Here is a 16331-nt window from a genome sequence, read left to right as displayed (position 1 = left end):
GGATCGCTTTAGGTTAGTTTTGGTAAAATATATAATAATATAATAAAAATGTTTTACAAGGCAAGCATGCGAACAACTTGTGGGTAATGTAAATCGATAGCGTAACGTGAGCTTCACATTCCCCAAATGACTTACAACATATAATGACACAAACAGTAGTTAGACACGGTTCAAAGGGCAATAAAACAATAAAATTTAATTATAAATAGATGTATGCTGTTATTAGTTTAAAGCTACTTAGGAGAAGCGAATGTAGTTTCATGTTACAATTTGAAGTCATTCTAGACATAAAAAAGGGATAATTTAGACTTGTTTCATTTTATTTTTTTATTTTTTTTCAGTGGTTACAAAGTTGGTCAATTTGACCAACCTTATATAGAGTTAGGGTAAAGAAAATAAAAAGTTTTACTGAAAACAAATGCTTGAAATGTATTTAAGAGGTTTTAGAGATTACACAAATGAACTTTGAGATTTTTGAGATGAAAAAGTCTTTTTAATCTTAACATGAAAATCATTTTTCATGTGGACTAGTAAAAAAATACTATATATATTCATGGACAAATCTTTTTTTTAAGTTTATTAAAAATGATTCACTAAAAATATGATTTTTTGTATATGAATAACTTATAATATTCAATGAAAGTCTGCCAAAGTATGTGAAGATATACATACTATATTAAAAGTTAATAGTATCAAACTATAAAGACTTGAAATGATTTCTAAGAGGTCACGTAGTCGGTCAAATTGACCAAGCCCGTGTTGAGAGAGTTAACTTGTAACTCTTGAGTATTTATAGTAATAACTGGTAACACTTCTAACTGATTATATTTAGTAAGTATGTATAAAACATTTAAATCAATACTATTAATAAAACTAACATTAACTAAAGAATGGAATAAACAATTTTAATATAAAACTGAATAATATTGTTACTGTCTTTTTAATCGTAAAGAAAAATAATTAATTTAAACTGTTTAGATAATTATTATTTGCAATTCTTATATCCCATGAATACATTGTAGCAATCCATATAAGATACACACATAAAAAAAGAGTAAGTAGTATAATTAGAGTGTTTAACCTGAACAGGCATGCTGCAAGAAGCTGTACAATTGGCTGAAAATTGCTCCTTATCAAGTAGACCAACAAATCGAAGAAGATGAGGATTTTGATACTCGTGATGGGATCAGAGTAATGGGGATTGCGTATGTCCCTGATCGGTAAGAGTTTAACGTCCAGAGTTTTTTGTTGTTTTTTACACGTGCGTTAACTCGTACATTTGTAGATGAGCTCAAAAAGTTTGATAGAATGAACCAATTGAACACCAACACGAGTACATTATGTATACATAGGTTTTGCACATTTGTATGATTAATGTTGCTAAACTTTGAGCATTGTATAGTATTTTTTTTTTTACACAACACAGATGCATTATTTAAAACAACAAAAAAGATGTCTGAAAATTTGCTTTATATTAGTGCTTCATTATATGTAGGGTTAATGTTGAGATCATAACAAATAAATGTTTCATATTTTTTAATTAAAACAATAATAAACTTCTTATTGAGTTTTTCTTTTGGGATGGGAGATATTGAGAACTTCATATGGTGTTTATCATCTGTTTCAAGTAATAAACAGTATTGTTGCCTAATAGTGATAATGTCCGTATAACCATAATGATCATTCTTCTTGCTCTCTGTGTATTTGATAATGTTTGCTTGTTGAAAACTTTGCTTGACAAAATTAGGTTTATTTACACAAGTTTCCTTCTATGATAAAAATTAATTACTTTTAATTTCCAATTTTCAGATTATTAAGGTTTACTCAGTTGTTGATGTGTTCCTGAGTTATAAATGTTACATTAATTCAAAATATCCACTTTACCCACAGTTTTAGATTGATGTTAATATTAAAACACAGTTCAAACCAGCTGAATGAAGTGTTTTTTACTTGCAGAGAAATACCTGCATTTTGTGCCTTAATAGATGGAGATGGTGAGGTGACGGACTATCTCAGGCTTCCTCACATTCTGTACCGAAAGAACTCTTGGAGAGATAGTGAACGGGCCATGAAGGTAATGTATCCAGTATTTAGAATAACAGAAATGTAACTAGTGTTTGAGATGCACTGTCAGTGAATCAATGCACTGGAAATGTGGAAAATTTCTGGATTGTGCTTATGATTTTCCTGAGCACTGGATATTTGTATGTTAGATCACGGTGCTCTGCCTTACAACCTTTAGTTTTGAGCTTCAAATGTCTTTATTATAATTAAACAAGAGAGAAAATATCTGGTTAGTATAAAGTTTTTTCTGTAGTCCTCCTATTAGTAAAAATAGTAAAAGGCACTGTAATTATTCCAGATGTAGAAGAATATGTCTATTTTTGTTTCAGTTATTCTAATAGTGTAAACTTTCAAAAATTAAGATGCACAGGTTCAGGAGGTACAGATTTAAGAGTTGGAAGACATGTTTCATGGCCAGGTGTTTAATTCCTAAATGTATAACATGTTTCAGAATTTAAATAAAAATATAATTTTATTTTAAAAAGTTGTATCCAAATTTATTTTAGTGCATTATATAATGTTTAGTTAGTGTATTTCACAAAGAGAAATGAAAACAAAAGTTCAAACTTTCATTTCTGCACAGCTCTGAGGATTCTTTTTTTTTAGAATGTTTCTGCTCATCCAAAAGTATAGGATTATATTTCCTAAGGAACTATCATACCTTGAAATTATAATGATTTGTGTTTTTCACATGATTTTCCTTCTCTATCATTGGTTATATTGATAGAGCCCTATGTTGTCACAACATTTGGTCTGAAGAATTACTATTGTTTTGAAAAGGCCTTAAAATGATTGGATATAAGAGGTTCTAATTTATCTACTTCAATATAGAATAAATACATTTATTTTAACAGTAATTTGTGGTTTATCAAAATATTAGCTATTCAGAGCTCTTTTAAGGATAAATAAAAGATTCTAATGCAGGGTTTTAGGATAAATAAAAGATTCTAATGCAGGGTTTTAGGAACAAACGTTAGATAATAATTACCTGTATAGTTCATTTAATTTATGTTTGTGTTGATATACTATATTTGTTTGAAAAATACAGAACAATACCTTTATGATAAACTATCAAGGATGTTTAGTTAGATTTAACTAGTATGGTAAGCAACAATGAACTATTGGAATGATATAAATCCTTTTTTTGTTTAATATGTTATTAAGTGTGTCATACTCAAACAAAACAAATAAAATAAAAGAATGTTGACAAAAATCACGATACAGTGTCTCACAAAGGTGACCCCAGTAGCACGGCGATATGTCTGCGGACTTACAACGCTAGAAACTGGGTTTCGATACCCGTGTTGGGCGGAGCACAGATAGCCCATAATTTAGCTTTGTGCTTAATGTCAAACAAACTGACAAAGGTAACAGTAATGCAATTTTGAAAGTTGGGTCTTTGATTACTGATAAATCTATGTCAGTTACTACATTTTGTGTTATTTCTGGCCAGAAATGGTGACTGCTTCAGTCTGGCAAAGATAAGTATCAAAATAAATCTATCAATGAATGGCTAACAAATTGAAACTGATAGGATGTATAAAATGGAACTTTCTGATCAAACCATTTAAAAACTTTAATTCTGAGACAAAAGAAATATTCCAAATATTTTTTAAGAATGGTGGATATTTCATAACCTAAACAATTATAGAAGTAATAAATCAGATTATATGAATTTTTTAGAGCAGAAAGTAAATACTATTTAGAAAGTTTGCAGTAAGTTTCTTAAAGTATTTCTACTGCGAGTATGAAAAAATTTGTATATCATTGACATCCTTCCTGCTTGCAAAGGGTTTATATCTTGACTTGTTATTTGTAAATTGATAAAACTGGCTCAGTAGGTAATGTTTTATTTTGATACATAGAAATAATAACCTTTTCCAAATGAATGAGCTTTTCTTAGATATCTTTTAACTCTTTTTGTCTAAGAGTCTTGAGTGCATTGCACCTGGACTGTAACCACCAAAGTAACCATAAGAGTATTTATACTATAACCTTTAATAATGTATATGCATCTTCATAAAATTTCACAGATTATTAAAAAAATGTTACAAGGCTTTTGTACACAGAATTCAGGAATGTCGACTATCCAACATGCAAAGTAATTTTAAACACACGTAATATATATAAATAGTCCACAAACTATTCATTACATTAATTGTTAGTAGATGATTAAATTAGCACTATAAAAGAATAAGGAATTAAATATTACATTAACATTATTGGTCCAGGTTGTCAACTTATTGTCATACTGATTATATACTGATTAATAGCCTAGCTAGCTATTAACACTTTCAGTACGGGCTCTGTCAATTTGATCGACCACATGACCTTTTTGTATTCGTTTAAAGTATTTATAGATTTAATACTTATAACTTTCAATATAGTGGGTATATTTTCACAAAATTTGGCAGTCTTATAGTTAATATTACAAGTCTTTCACATATAAAAACTCATATTTTTAGTGAAGTATTTTTAATAAAATAAAGATTTGTCCATGAATATATTGAGTGTTTGTTTGGAATAGTCCCTGTGCAAAGTAATTTTCATGTTAAAATTTACTTTGTGTAATCCCTAAAATCTCCTAAATGCATTTCAAACGTTTTTTCTTCAGTAAAACTTAATAGTTTATCTAATAATGGCTGGAGACGGCTTGAATGGGTAATGAGGAAAAACTTTAATATACGTTTAACATAACAGCTAATGTACAACGTTTTGACAAGGTTTTTTAATCATCAAGTTATGTTAAACTTATATTAAAGTTTTTCTTCATTACCCATTCAAACCGTCTCCAAGCATTATTAGTCTCAAAGTGGGTTCCTCGTTATCGAACTTGTGTTACTTGTTAAGATAATACCTAGGCTACAGATATAAGACCCCAAACACCTCACGAAAAGTCCGACACACGTTGATATTATTAATGTATTTTAATGTAAGAATATACAAATGTTCATATTCTACTGAACACACAAATGAGACTTATATATTTTGGTATATTTTACAGATCAACATTTTAGCTTTTGTCTGGAGAAGTTTTATTAACGAAATCAAACCACCAATGAAGCTCATATTGCTTGTTTTGCTGCTTGACTTAGCAGCAGCTGGACAGAGTAGCTACCACAAGCACCCGAGCACCATCTATGTGAGAAAATGGCAAACAGAGTACGAAGATCCTCAAAGCTCAGAAAACCGCTACACATACATTCCCCACGTAGGGTTCGTCAATCTTGGGGCATTAATCCTAATTGCCATTCTTCCAGCAGGAGCCGTGCTAGGAATTGGTGCTCTTCTCCTACCCCTCCTGATAATAGCTCCAGTAGTACTGAACTTCCTGTTAACACGACTTCTGCAACTGTTACAAGGAATACCAACCACAGTTGGAACTGGGCGCCGTAAGAGGGAACTACATGAAGACATTGATCTGCTGAGGAATAGATTGGAAAAATATTCGAAACTTCTATACGCATCACTAGATAAATATTCTGGACGAAAGTTCTAGAGACTTTAAAATGAATGGAATAAGGCATTATGATAAAATTGAGAATTTGCCTTTAAGACTATGCAATGACTTTACAACACGCTGAAATGGCAGTCATTCAGATATTATCAAGAATTATCGGTCTGAAAAATGAAATATCAAAAAAATTAGTATTATATTTTTTTACAAGAATATGATCGGTTAATTTTGATACTATGGGTTCGAAATAAAGACGAAAGAATTGCATAAGAAACTTTTATGAATATTTTCGTAAAATAACCAAACAAATCGTAAAGTAGTTTTAAGTAAACTGAGAAATACGTAAGAAACAATTTGGAAATGTTATAGTTAAAAGTAAAAAACTCATAGTTTGTGAATTTTCAGTGAAATATCTGTCCGATTTTGTAATGCACTGTAAGATAGTTTTCTTTCTCTTTACACTTAAATTGAAAAGCATTTAAAAATGTGTTATTACAATGCCATTTGATCTATGAACTATAACAAGACATCGAACAGCTCTATAGAAGGCTTAACTTGAAACCGTTTACTTACGATATGATCTAGTTGTATATCAAAATAAAAAATTATTTTTTAGTATTAAGAAAACTAGTTGTAACTACGATATATGATTTTCTAGCAAGTATTCATATATATCTACAATTTGAAACCAATTGAGTTGAAAAAGCTAATTAATTCTAGCGTTAATGTGATCTCTCCATTTCATATTATAAAGTAATTGATAATATATTTGACTTGTGTGCATATAAGATTAATGTTGTTTAATTGTAACTAATGTAGCTCTAATAATATCTTTGTTTATTTTATAAATGTCGAATGTTTATTGTAATTAATGTAACTATAATAAAATTCTGTTTATTCCGTAAATGGCGAATGTTTATTGTAACTAATGTAGCTCTAATAATGTCTTTGTTTATCCCGTGAAGGCTGATTTGTTATTGTAACTAATGTAGCTCTAATAATGTCTTTGTTTATTCCATGAAGGCTGATTTGTTATTGTAACTAATGTAGCTCTAATAATGTCTTTGTTTGTTCCACGAAGGCTGATTTGTTATTGTAACTAATGTAGCTCTAATAATGTCTTTGTTTATCCCGTGAAGGCTGATTTGTTATTGTAACTAATGTAGCTATAATAATATTTCGTTTATTCCATGAAGGCTGATTTGTTATTGTAACTAATGTAGCTATAATAATATTTCGTTTATTCCATGAAGGCTGATTTGTTATTGTAACTAATGTAGCTATAATAATATTTCGTTTATTCCATGAAGGCTGATTTGTTATTGTAATTAATGTAGCTCTAATAATGTCTTTGTTTATTCCTTTGAATTCGCAGCTTTATTCTACCAGTCACAAGTTTTTAATTGCTTATATTCTCATGCAATCACATTGTACAAAAGAAAATATATATATTTGTTGTTTTCTCTATCAGTGCGATATCCTCGGTGAAACAGTTTTCCTACGTGCATGAATAAATATTTATGATATGAAAACATTCTTCGCAATTATACGAAAGAATTAGAAAAAAATCACTGAAAATTACATATATTGTTTTTATACACCGCCATTAGTACTACGGCTACGCAGTTTAAAAGAATAACAAATATATACATTTTGTCCCTTTTTATTAATCTTGAGTTCGATTCCTCGCAGTGGGCAGAGCGCAAATAGCCCATTGTGTAGATTTTGCGCTAAAATAACAGAAAACTCCCCTTTTTTTTATTTGTGTTTCTTTTTTAATATTCTCTGGATATTTTCTATTGTTGTACTTTGATTGATCTTATTACAAACACAGGATTAATATACTTTATTGCGAAGAGCGATTAAAATATTCTATAGACCCAGGTAGTAATGAAAAAACGTATATGAATTTAGTGTCTCTCCATTACGATTAGCAAAATGACACTACATCAAATTTCTGTATAATGTGGAAGGCAAAAGTGAAAGAAATCTCTATTATTTTGAGCATTGACAAAAAGATTTGTTTTTATGTGCTATAAAACAATTGTAAGAAAATGTCTTACAGCACAGTAAGTTTTTAACTTAACCCTGATTACTTCAATGTAAGTTCGTGTATTAGATTTCAGTAGTTCCTTGTTCTAGGTAATTACAAATGTAAGATTCTATTCTACCAGCTATGGTCCTTTCCTTTGGGTACCACAAGTGAACATAAGATGTGTCTTGCGAATCAGAACTTAATGAATTTCTTTCAGAATTAGTTAATTGACTGACATAAATGGAAGGATTTTTTCTAGAATGTTTGTTTGTAATTAAGCACAAAGCTACACAATGGGCTATCTGTGCTCTGCCCACCACTGGTATCGAAACCGGATTCTAGCGTTGTAAGTCCGCAGACATTCCGCTGTGCCACTGGGGGGCTTTCTAGAATGTTAGAAATGTGTTCTTAATATCGTGAGTGTCAAGATTTACAAAAGCTGTTCAACCATATGGGTTGTTCTAAGAGGATGTCAGTTAAAAAAACTTAATACCACATATGTCAGAGGATTTCGTAGAGTACTACGAGTAGTATCCTAAACACGGTATGTCGATGGTTGAACTAACACTTCTCAATACTGTTGGAGAACTGTGGTACTGCACCGCTAAACATTCCAATGATTTGTCTATAAGTTCCTACTCGTCTACATAACTAACCATCATTGTTTGTCTGTATTTGCTAGCATAGCACAGGAAGTCTTGACATTTACTGAATACTTACATACACTAATTTGGGAGTTGTACTTAATATCAATGCTCTCGTAGCATTGTTTTCAGCAATATAAAATTTAGCTTACTGAAATACGCTAATTTGGGAATTGTACTTAATATAAATGCCCTTGGAGCATTGTTTTCAGTAACGTACCATTTAGTGAGCACTTAAATATACTAATTTAGAAAATGTACTTAATATCAATGCTCTTGGAGCATGGTTTTCAGCAATATATCATTAAGTGCACTAAAATACACTAACTTAGAAATTGTACTTAATATCAATGCTCTTGGACGATTGTTTAACTATTTTTGTTAATTTTTTTTTCTTTCAAAATATAACTTGGTAATACTTCAATAAGAGACGACAGCGAACAATAAGTAAAATCCCCTATTTTATTTTGGGGTAGAAAATAACAAAGTGTGTATCCTTAAAATTACTTCTATTTCCTAATTTAAATTAATCCCAAAAGTTGTGTGGAAAATAAACTTGTTTTTCAGATTATTTTTTCAGCCTTCGTAAGAAAATGATCCATGATAACATACGATATTAGCATTGAAATTCAAACCAAAGTAAATAAATTTTAAAGAAGGGTATATTCAAATAACAATTCAGTTGTTTAAACTTTCATTCCTTAAAAACACGACGACCTTCATTCTAAACATACTGTATTTACACATTGCTGTTAGTTGTTTTAGACTTTTGAATAATAAATGGTCTTTTGTCAAATGAAGACGTTTGAACAGTATCATGATTAAAACCTACAATTTCAGTTTAACAATAATATGATTAAAATCAACAATTTCAGTTTAACAATAATATGACTAAAAACCTACAACTTCAGTTTAACAATAATATGATTAAAATCAACAATTTCAGTTTAACAATAATATATAACTAAATCAAACACTTTCAGTTTAATAATAATATATATATAACTAAATCATACACTTTCAGTTTAATAATAATAATATGACTAAAACCCTACAACTTCAGTTTAACAATAATATGATTAAAATCAACAATTTCAGTTTAATAATAATATATAACTAAATCATACACTTTCAGTTTAATAATAATAATATGACTAAAAACCTACAACTAAGCGTGTGTAAAATTTTACCAATAGAAAAGTAGCCTTTTCAAATAAAACATATACTCAAAAACATTGCTTTAAATAAACTTTCGTGTCTTTTAAAGTAATTATTCTACGATGTATTTAATAAAATTTAATATTACGGGTGTCGATTTTTTTACTGCTTAACTTCATGCATAATAAAGGGGTTGGCTCCCTAAAGATGCCGATTGTATAGTATACAAATAACTGAGTATCTACATGTTATATTCATCTAATGTTCATCTATTATTGATCGGTAATTCTTGTTTGACCCTGTACTTAAATTTTTTAAAGGAACACAGGATATTTCTAAGAAAGCTAACTTGAAGGGATAATGATAACATCGTTTACACCAGAATTATGATATTTCTAGCTTATGTAAGATACAGAAGAAACAAATCGACTTTTCAATACCCCTACGGCCTTCGCAGTACCTCATTTAGTATTTTACAAAAGGTTTGGGTGCAATATACCAAGCCGTTTTTCTTGTAGACTGGCAAGAGAAGAATAAGAAAAATAATTACAAACTGACCGTTTCGAGCAGATTTTTTTTTCCTCGTAAGTCTAACATGCAAGCTTTTTATGTGCATTTTTATATATGTACAGCCTTAGCTGTCAATAGTATAAGTCTTAAAGTGTTGTTTTGAGTGAATCATTACTGTTTAAGGGGCTTTTTGCCCAAACATTCTATTAGGGTTTGTACAATTCCTTGCGATCCATATTATGAACCACTATCGTGGTTCATGATAATAGTCAGTTTTTGCCTGTCCTGGAAATGCACGTGCAACTTACTGTCTAAATGCGCATGCGTGGCCACTTATTTCAACGGATTCAAAGAAAAGGTGGATTTATATATATATATATATACTTTAGTAGATATTAACGTATTAAAAACTTATTAAAGTTTTTAAAAAGGTCAAACATTAGGTCTTGAGTAACATTATAAGTTTATTTATTGATAGTATTAAGTACAGTAAAGTTAACCCTAACTAAACTAAAGCCATAAACATGCAGTGTTACAGTGTTAATTTATCTCCTTATCGAATATAAGCCGTACTTAATAAAGGCTTATTAGGCCTAAGACAAGTTGACTTATAGATATCGGTATCTGCGATTAGAATTCTTTTGCATTATTCTAGAAATCCTGTATTTAAAGAATTAATGTTGCAATAAAGAAACTAATTTGACTTCTAATGTTTTGCAGGTCTCTGCTAGCATAAGTATAAATACGAATCTACTTCGAGATTATTTTAACTGAAGGATTTTGTGTTCCTTTTGTCTAGTTTGAAAAACTTTAGGACTTTGAAAACTATAACATGACTCCAAACAAAAATTTAACTTTAAGTGTTACAAGCAATCTTTAATTTCTTCCTTTCGAAGTGATAAGCCCTGTGGGTTTGTAATGATCAATGTCTTTAATTATAAGATGCCATAAAGTGTAAAAAATGCCAAAAACACGATAAAACTAGCACATTAGGGTTATTTAGTAGAAATATGTTTGAGCTCGGATGAAACGATTTTTTTTAAATTTTGAACTAGCAATATCAGTTTCATGTACGCATTTTTACTTGTTTAAATTCACTTTTATGGTAACCATAAAACTAAACCGTGTCAAACTGTCCATTTTGTTTGATTTTTATTTATAATGTAAGAATCGTAGTTGAAGGTTTCTTTTTTAATCATTTTTGTTAAATAACACGATCTGATAACTCGGAATATCAGAAGGTTCAACTAAGTCTATTCAGCGGGTTTTTACGACATCAAAACTTGTAGTCGTTAAACTTGTCAACTCGCCCTTATTCACGAGAGAATCCCTGTTTAGGAGCAAGACAAGGACACAACTCTCGTACTTCTGCAGTTGGATTCCTATTTACAGCGATAATGCAGAAAGCTTTACGTGCAACATGTATACTCAAAGCTTTACCTGTAGCACATATATACGAAGCTTTAGGTGCAGTGCGTATATACAAAGCTTTGAACTGTAGCGTGTATACACAAAGCTTTACCTACCCTAAGTTTTCAGCTCAATTCAGTTTCTAACTTTTTCTGAACAATAAGTTTCACAAAGTATTAAAGTTTCATTGGATGGATAATATTATTACTGTAATAGACTTAGTGTGTATGTCAGTATCTATGTATGTGACCAAAACGCCTGCACCATCTATTGAATGGCGCCACAAACAAATATCCATAAAAACTTCACACTTTGGGTACTCAACATTCAGAAAATTAGAAAAATAACTGTGATATGTGCAACCACCATTTTTGGTAATAGAACACAATTTTAAATAAAAGTACTCTCCTCACAACAAGAACACAACTTTCACTGGGACTGTACATGAGGGTTTTATTACATCTTTATTAGTGTAATTTCTGAATGTAGTACTGAGAAACTGGAGTACTTAAAACTATTATTTTTTCAATAACTGATATAACCTCTTTTTGAAATTAAATATATCACAGTTTCTCGTAATGGTAAGCTTTTTTAATAATAAATAATTCAACCACTTACTAAAATAACGAACTATGTAACTAAATGTATAAATATTTTATTGTACTATGTTTTTATAATAAGAAGCAATACAATCACTTATTTTAAAATAATAAAACTATTCAACTAAATAGTTTTATGGTGGTAAGTTTTTATTTATAAAATATACAACTGTTTCCTAAAACTATAAAAATAAGTAATTCAATTTATGAAAAGTTTATTTGGTGATACGTTTTTAGTAATAATAATAAAATACAACTACTTCCTTCCTTTTAAGAACAGCTCACTGGATAAAAAAAATCTACCTCATATGATATACTTATCTATTGTTGGATTTACAAAGAGTGTAAAATTAAGTTCGTAGAAAACTACATTAACTTGATATGTTATCAAATAAGACGTAGTTTTGAAAGCTGAGGTGTGATATTTTCATACGTTAGTAACATTATGAAGTTCTTATTAGAACACTTTATCACTAAAACGAAAACTCCTTATTTATACAAGCGTAAAGGCCCCCCAGTGGCACAGCGGTATGTCTGCGGACTTACAACGCTAGAAACCGGATTTCGATACCCGTGGTGGGCAGAGCACAGATGGCCCATTGTGTAGCTTTGTGCATAACTACAAACAAACAAACAAGCGTAAATAAATATGAACCGCGCCATCTGGCGACTCGTGTGATAGCACTTACCAAGCCGCACACTATAGGATATGTTTGCATATTTATAGCTTAAAATTAGGACTGTTTTCTATTATTATTATGGATATAAGATCATATCGACAGTTATATTAATCGAATATTTGTGTACTGTTCACGCTTTGATGCGTACTAGTACAAATAAGTGGATATATTTAATTAATGATAAATATTTTTAGAAGTTTATGAGTCGTAACATGAATCCCTGTAATATCATGACAAATGAACATAATACAGCAAGATTTGTTGTATCCAAGCACTTGAAAGTGAAGTATTACATCAAATATTACCCCGTAAGATAATGAATATTTTTTATCGAAGTTTATAAAATAAGCATTATTATCAGCATACTTACCAATTATAGAATAAATCAAAAGCAAGTGGTTTAATATAGAAATTTTTGATACAAGGAACTAACTGCATTATAAAGCGCTCTCCAGCAGCACAGCGGTATGTCTGCGGACTCACAACGCTAGAAACCGGGTTTCAATACCTGTGGTGGGCAGAAGACAGGTAGACCATTGTGTAGCTTTGTGCTTAATTACAAACAAACACTATAAAGCATTTAATACGATTCAAATCTGATAATTGCCGTGCATAATACACTTTACAAATGCTTTAACTTCAAAGTCTTTCAATTCTGTTTCTAACTAGGAAAATTTCCAGAATTATAAAAATCAGATGTTTTAGGGCACGGTACAACCCGAGACATAGGTAGAGACTAGCTACGGTGACAACAATTCAGACACTTTTCTTTTCTACAGTGGAATAATTTCTTATACTTGGACACTGCGTATAATAATAGGGAAGACTACTGTAAACATTCAATTCCCTGTATCTGTTGGTAACGCACAGTTTGCGATCTGAAAACTGAATTATTGCGCTGTCTTCGATGTGGTGAGTTGCTAGGAAACTAAAATGCATGTGAACATTTGAGATATATAACAAATATTGGGAAGAATAAAAGTTATTATCTTGATGTATCCTTATTGCAGTCGGTAATTAGTATATTTCTTAAATACATGAACAAAAAGTGGGAAAGATGGCGCTCATGTTGCTAGTTTTTGTTAATATAAATCTCGATTATATCTGTACACGTGCGTAGATTCTTCATTAGCAAGTGGCATAGTTGCTTTCTACCAAACCTTCCGCTTGGAGCGCTGCGTTTAGCCTGATTACACTTTTATGGCTTAATGGACCGTCTTAGCGATATAGGATTTTCGGTTTTCATGTCAAATAAACTATAAAAAACATAAAATGTTTTAAATAAATTGGGAGTATACTACTTCTCACGAGACCTAATTTCTGTAGTTCATCATACACGATTTTTGCTGATAAATATTTTATACTGAGGAAACACGCCGTACATTTACTTTTATGCTATAATTTCGAGAAGACAACTGCTAACTAACAATTACTTTTATTTCTCTGATATAATTTCGTAATTGTTTTTTTTTTAAGCCAAGACAGATAACGGTTTAAATGTTTACAGTACCTATCTATGCCCCTTTTTTGTATCTAAATGTCCATCGTAATTAATCAAAAAACTTTGGAAATTCTAAAATTTCCAATTAATTTATACTGAAATTGGATATATTTTATCTTTGTTACCGCCAGGGTATTTATTTATTTTTGCTGTTATTTTAGTGCAAAGCTACAGAAGCCAGGGTTCGACTTGGTTTAAGATAATTTATTTGCTTTGTACGTTAAAAAGGACAGAAAAATATATACATACGTGGCGTATAAATATGCCCCAAAACGTTATTTTTGTTTATTTACTTCGTTTTATTAGAAAATGGATTCAATATGCAGTAGTTATTTTTTATTTACATGTTTTCCTGATTCAATACAGATATTTTGTGAATAGCCTGACTCTATTCACATCGCCCACCTGTGTGTAAGTTTGTACACAAATATACTCCAATTCACTAAATTTGAATAAATTTTTGTTGTCTCCAATTTGTTAACGCTAGAACAGAATTAACAACATACTTATTTGAATAAAATCGGAAAGAGCTAAAAATTAGAAACGGAGGATATTTATTTGATTCGATATTTTTCACATTCATCACATATTTCACAAGTTACCTTTCAATAAAACTTTATTGAATATTCAATTACTCATTAACTTTTAATAATACTTTATTCAATATTCAATTACTCATTAACTTTTAATAATACTGTATTCAATATTCAAATACTCATTAACTTTTAATAATACTGTATTCAATATTCAAATACTCATTAACTTTCAATAATACTTTATTCAACATTCAGTTATTCATTAACTTTATTAATGAAGGCTAGAAATAACATCCAAATTTAAAGTCCAATTTATTATTTTAATATCTGAAAAACAGTGTTTGTTCTTTGTAAAACCGCTCAAGTTAAATTTCCTACACTTCCTGACTGAAGTGTAAGATGCAAAATATTCGTATTATCTGGCTCTGGGTGATGTAAACTGCCAGTAGGGAGCAGAAATAGCCGGGAAATAAACATTGTGCATTTTAAGCACAAAAATATCAAAACCGTCTTCAGGTAAATTATTTCTTCTCCTATAAATTAGCCTTGTCGCTAAAAAATAAAAAATAAAATTGTGTCGTGTGATCTGTGGCTTGAAAACGCAGTTGATCCCACCTCTGCCTTGACCGTGAGACCTGAAACTTCTTACATCGAGAGTATGGAGGTCAGCGGTTACACTCTGAGCCAAAGACGTAAATATGTTGTTCCTCCTTCAAAATAACTACGATGATTAGTTCCGCTTTCGTGCCTGGACGACCTACAAAAAGATTTTAAAATTGTCGGCAAAGGTTGTTGAAGACAGGCGAAGACCGGTTTATTCCGTAAACATGTGGGTCTGGAATAATGTGTTTTTTTTTGTTTTTTTGTATTTCCGGCTTTCCAGACCTGACGCATGAAAACCGTTAGACTTAGTATACTTTTGTAGGTGTGGAATCACCAAAATAAAAAAAGAAAGCAATTTCTATCCTGTTTTTAACAATATATATAGACCACTTTTATTATTGTAATAAATACTGCGAAAAACTGTTCACTTTCCTATTAACTTGTATGAACAACCTAGAAAGCATATATAAGTACTTTACGTATACAATATACAGTGAAGCAAATATCTGTGGACCCATACATATATATATATATGTCTGTGTGTTTACATACCGTTAACAAGTCCAGTCTGCAAAAACAGAATATATAAAACATATTAAAATATATAGAAATTGCACAGGCTAATTCGAACAACGTATACGAAAACATGACTATTGGCTGTTTACCACAAAATAGAAAAACACACTGTGTTTATAACAGTGTAAAAAAGCTTATTAATTTCTTACAAAAAATAAAACTTACTTATGCTTATAACAATGTGAAAATATATTGTACTAATTGCAATAATGTAGAAACATTTAATTTCCTTGTCATTAGTCATCGGCATTAGGCCTATTTTACTTTTATCACTGTGTTTTATATATCTAGTCCATTAGGGATTTTCTAGAATTAGAAGAGTGTATAATAATTATATTTCAACCACACTATGTTCGCCATCTCCGTTGTCGACGACGCGTCTCGCTCATCAAGCCGACTGGGACACGACAAATACTAATGTCGATGATCGAGGGCACTCGACTCGCAATCTGAGGGTCGCAGGTTCGAATCCCCGTCCCACCACACATGCTCGCCTTTTCAGCAGTGGGAGCGTTATAATGTGACGGTCAATCCCACTATTCGTTGGTAAAAGAGTAG

The 16331-nt window shown here is 30.6% G+C and overlaps 1 long non-coding RNA gene across 1 annotated transcript in view; it reads left to right on the top strand.

Moving 5' to 3' along the window:
- Positions 1-1074: 1074 nt before the first annotated feature.
- The window catches only part of LOC111085918, a 22016-nt gene continuing 6759 nt past the window's right edge, over positions 1075-16331 (top strand). Inside the window, exons 1-3 of the long non-coding RNA XR_002610683.1 lie at positions 1075-1220; positions 1957-2074; positions 8249-8251. This is a non-coding gene — a long non-coding RNA (uncharacterized LOC111085918). The remainder of the gene's footprint in view (positions 1221-1956; positions 2075-8248; positions 8252-16331) is intronic.

Source organism: Limulus polyphemus, unplaced genomic scaffold (genome assembly GCF_000517525.1).
Source record: "Limulus polyphemus unplaced genomic scaffold, Limulus_polyphemus-2.1.2 Scaffold711, whole genome shotgun sequence".
NCBI classification, from domain to species: domain Eukaryota; kingdom Metazoa; phylum Arthropoda; class Merostomata; order Xiphosura; family Limulidae; genus Limulus; species Limulus polyphemus.
This window is presented reverse-complemented; position numbering and strand designations above follow the sequence as displayed.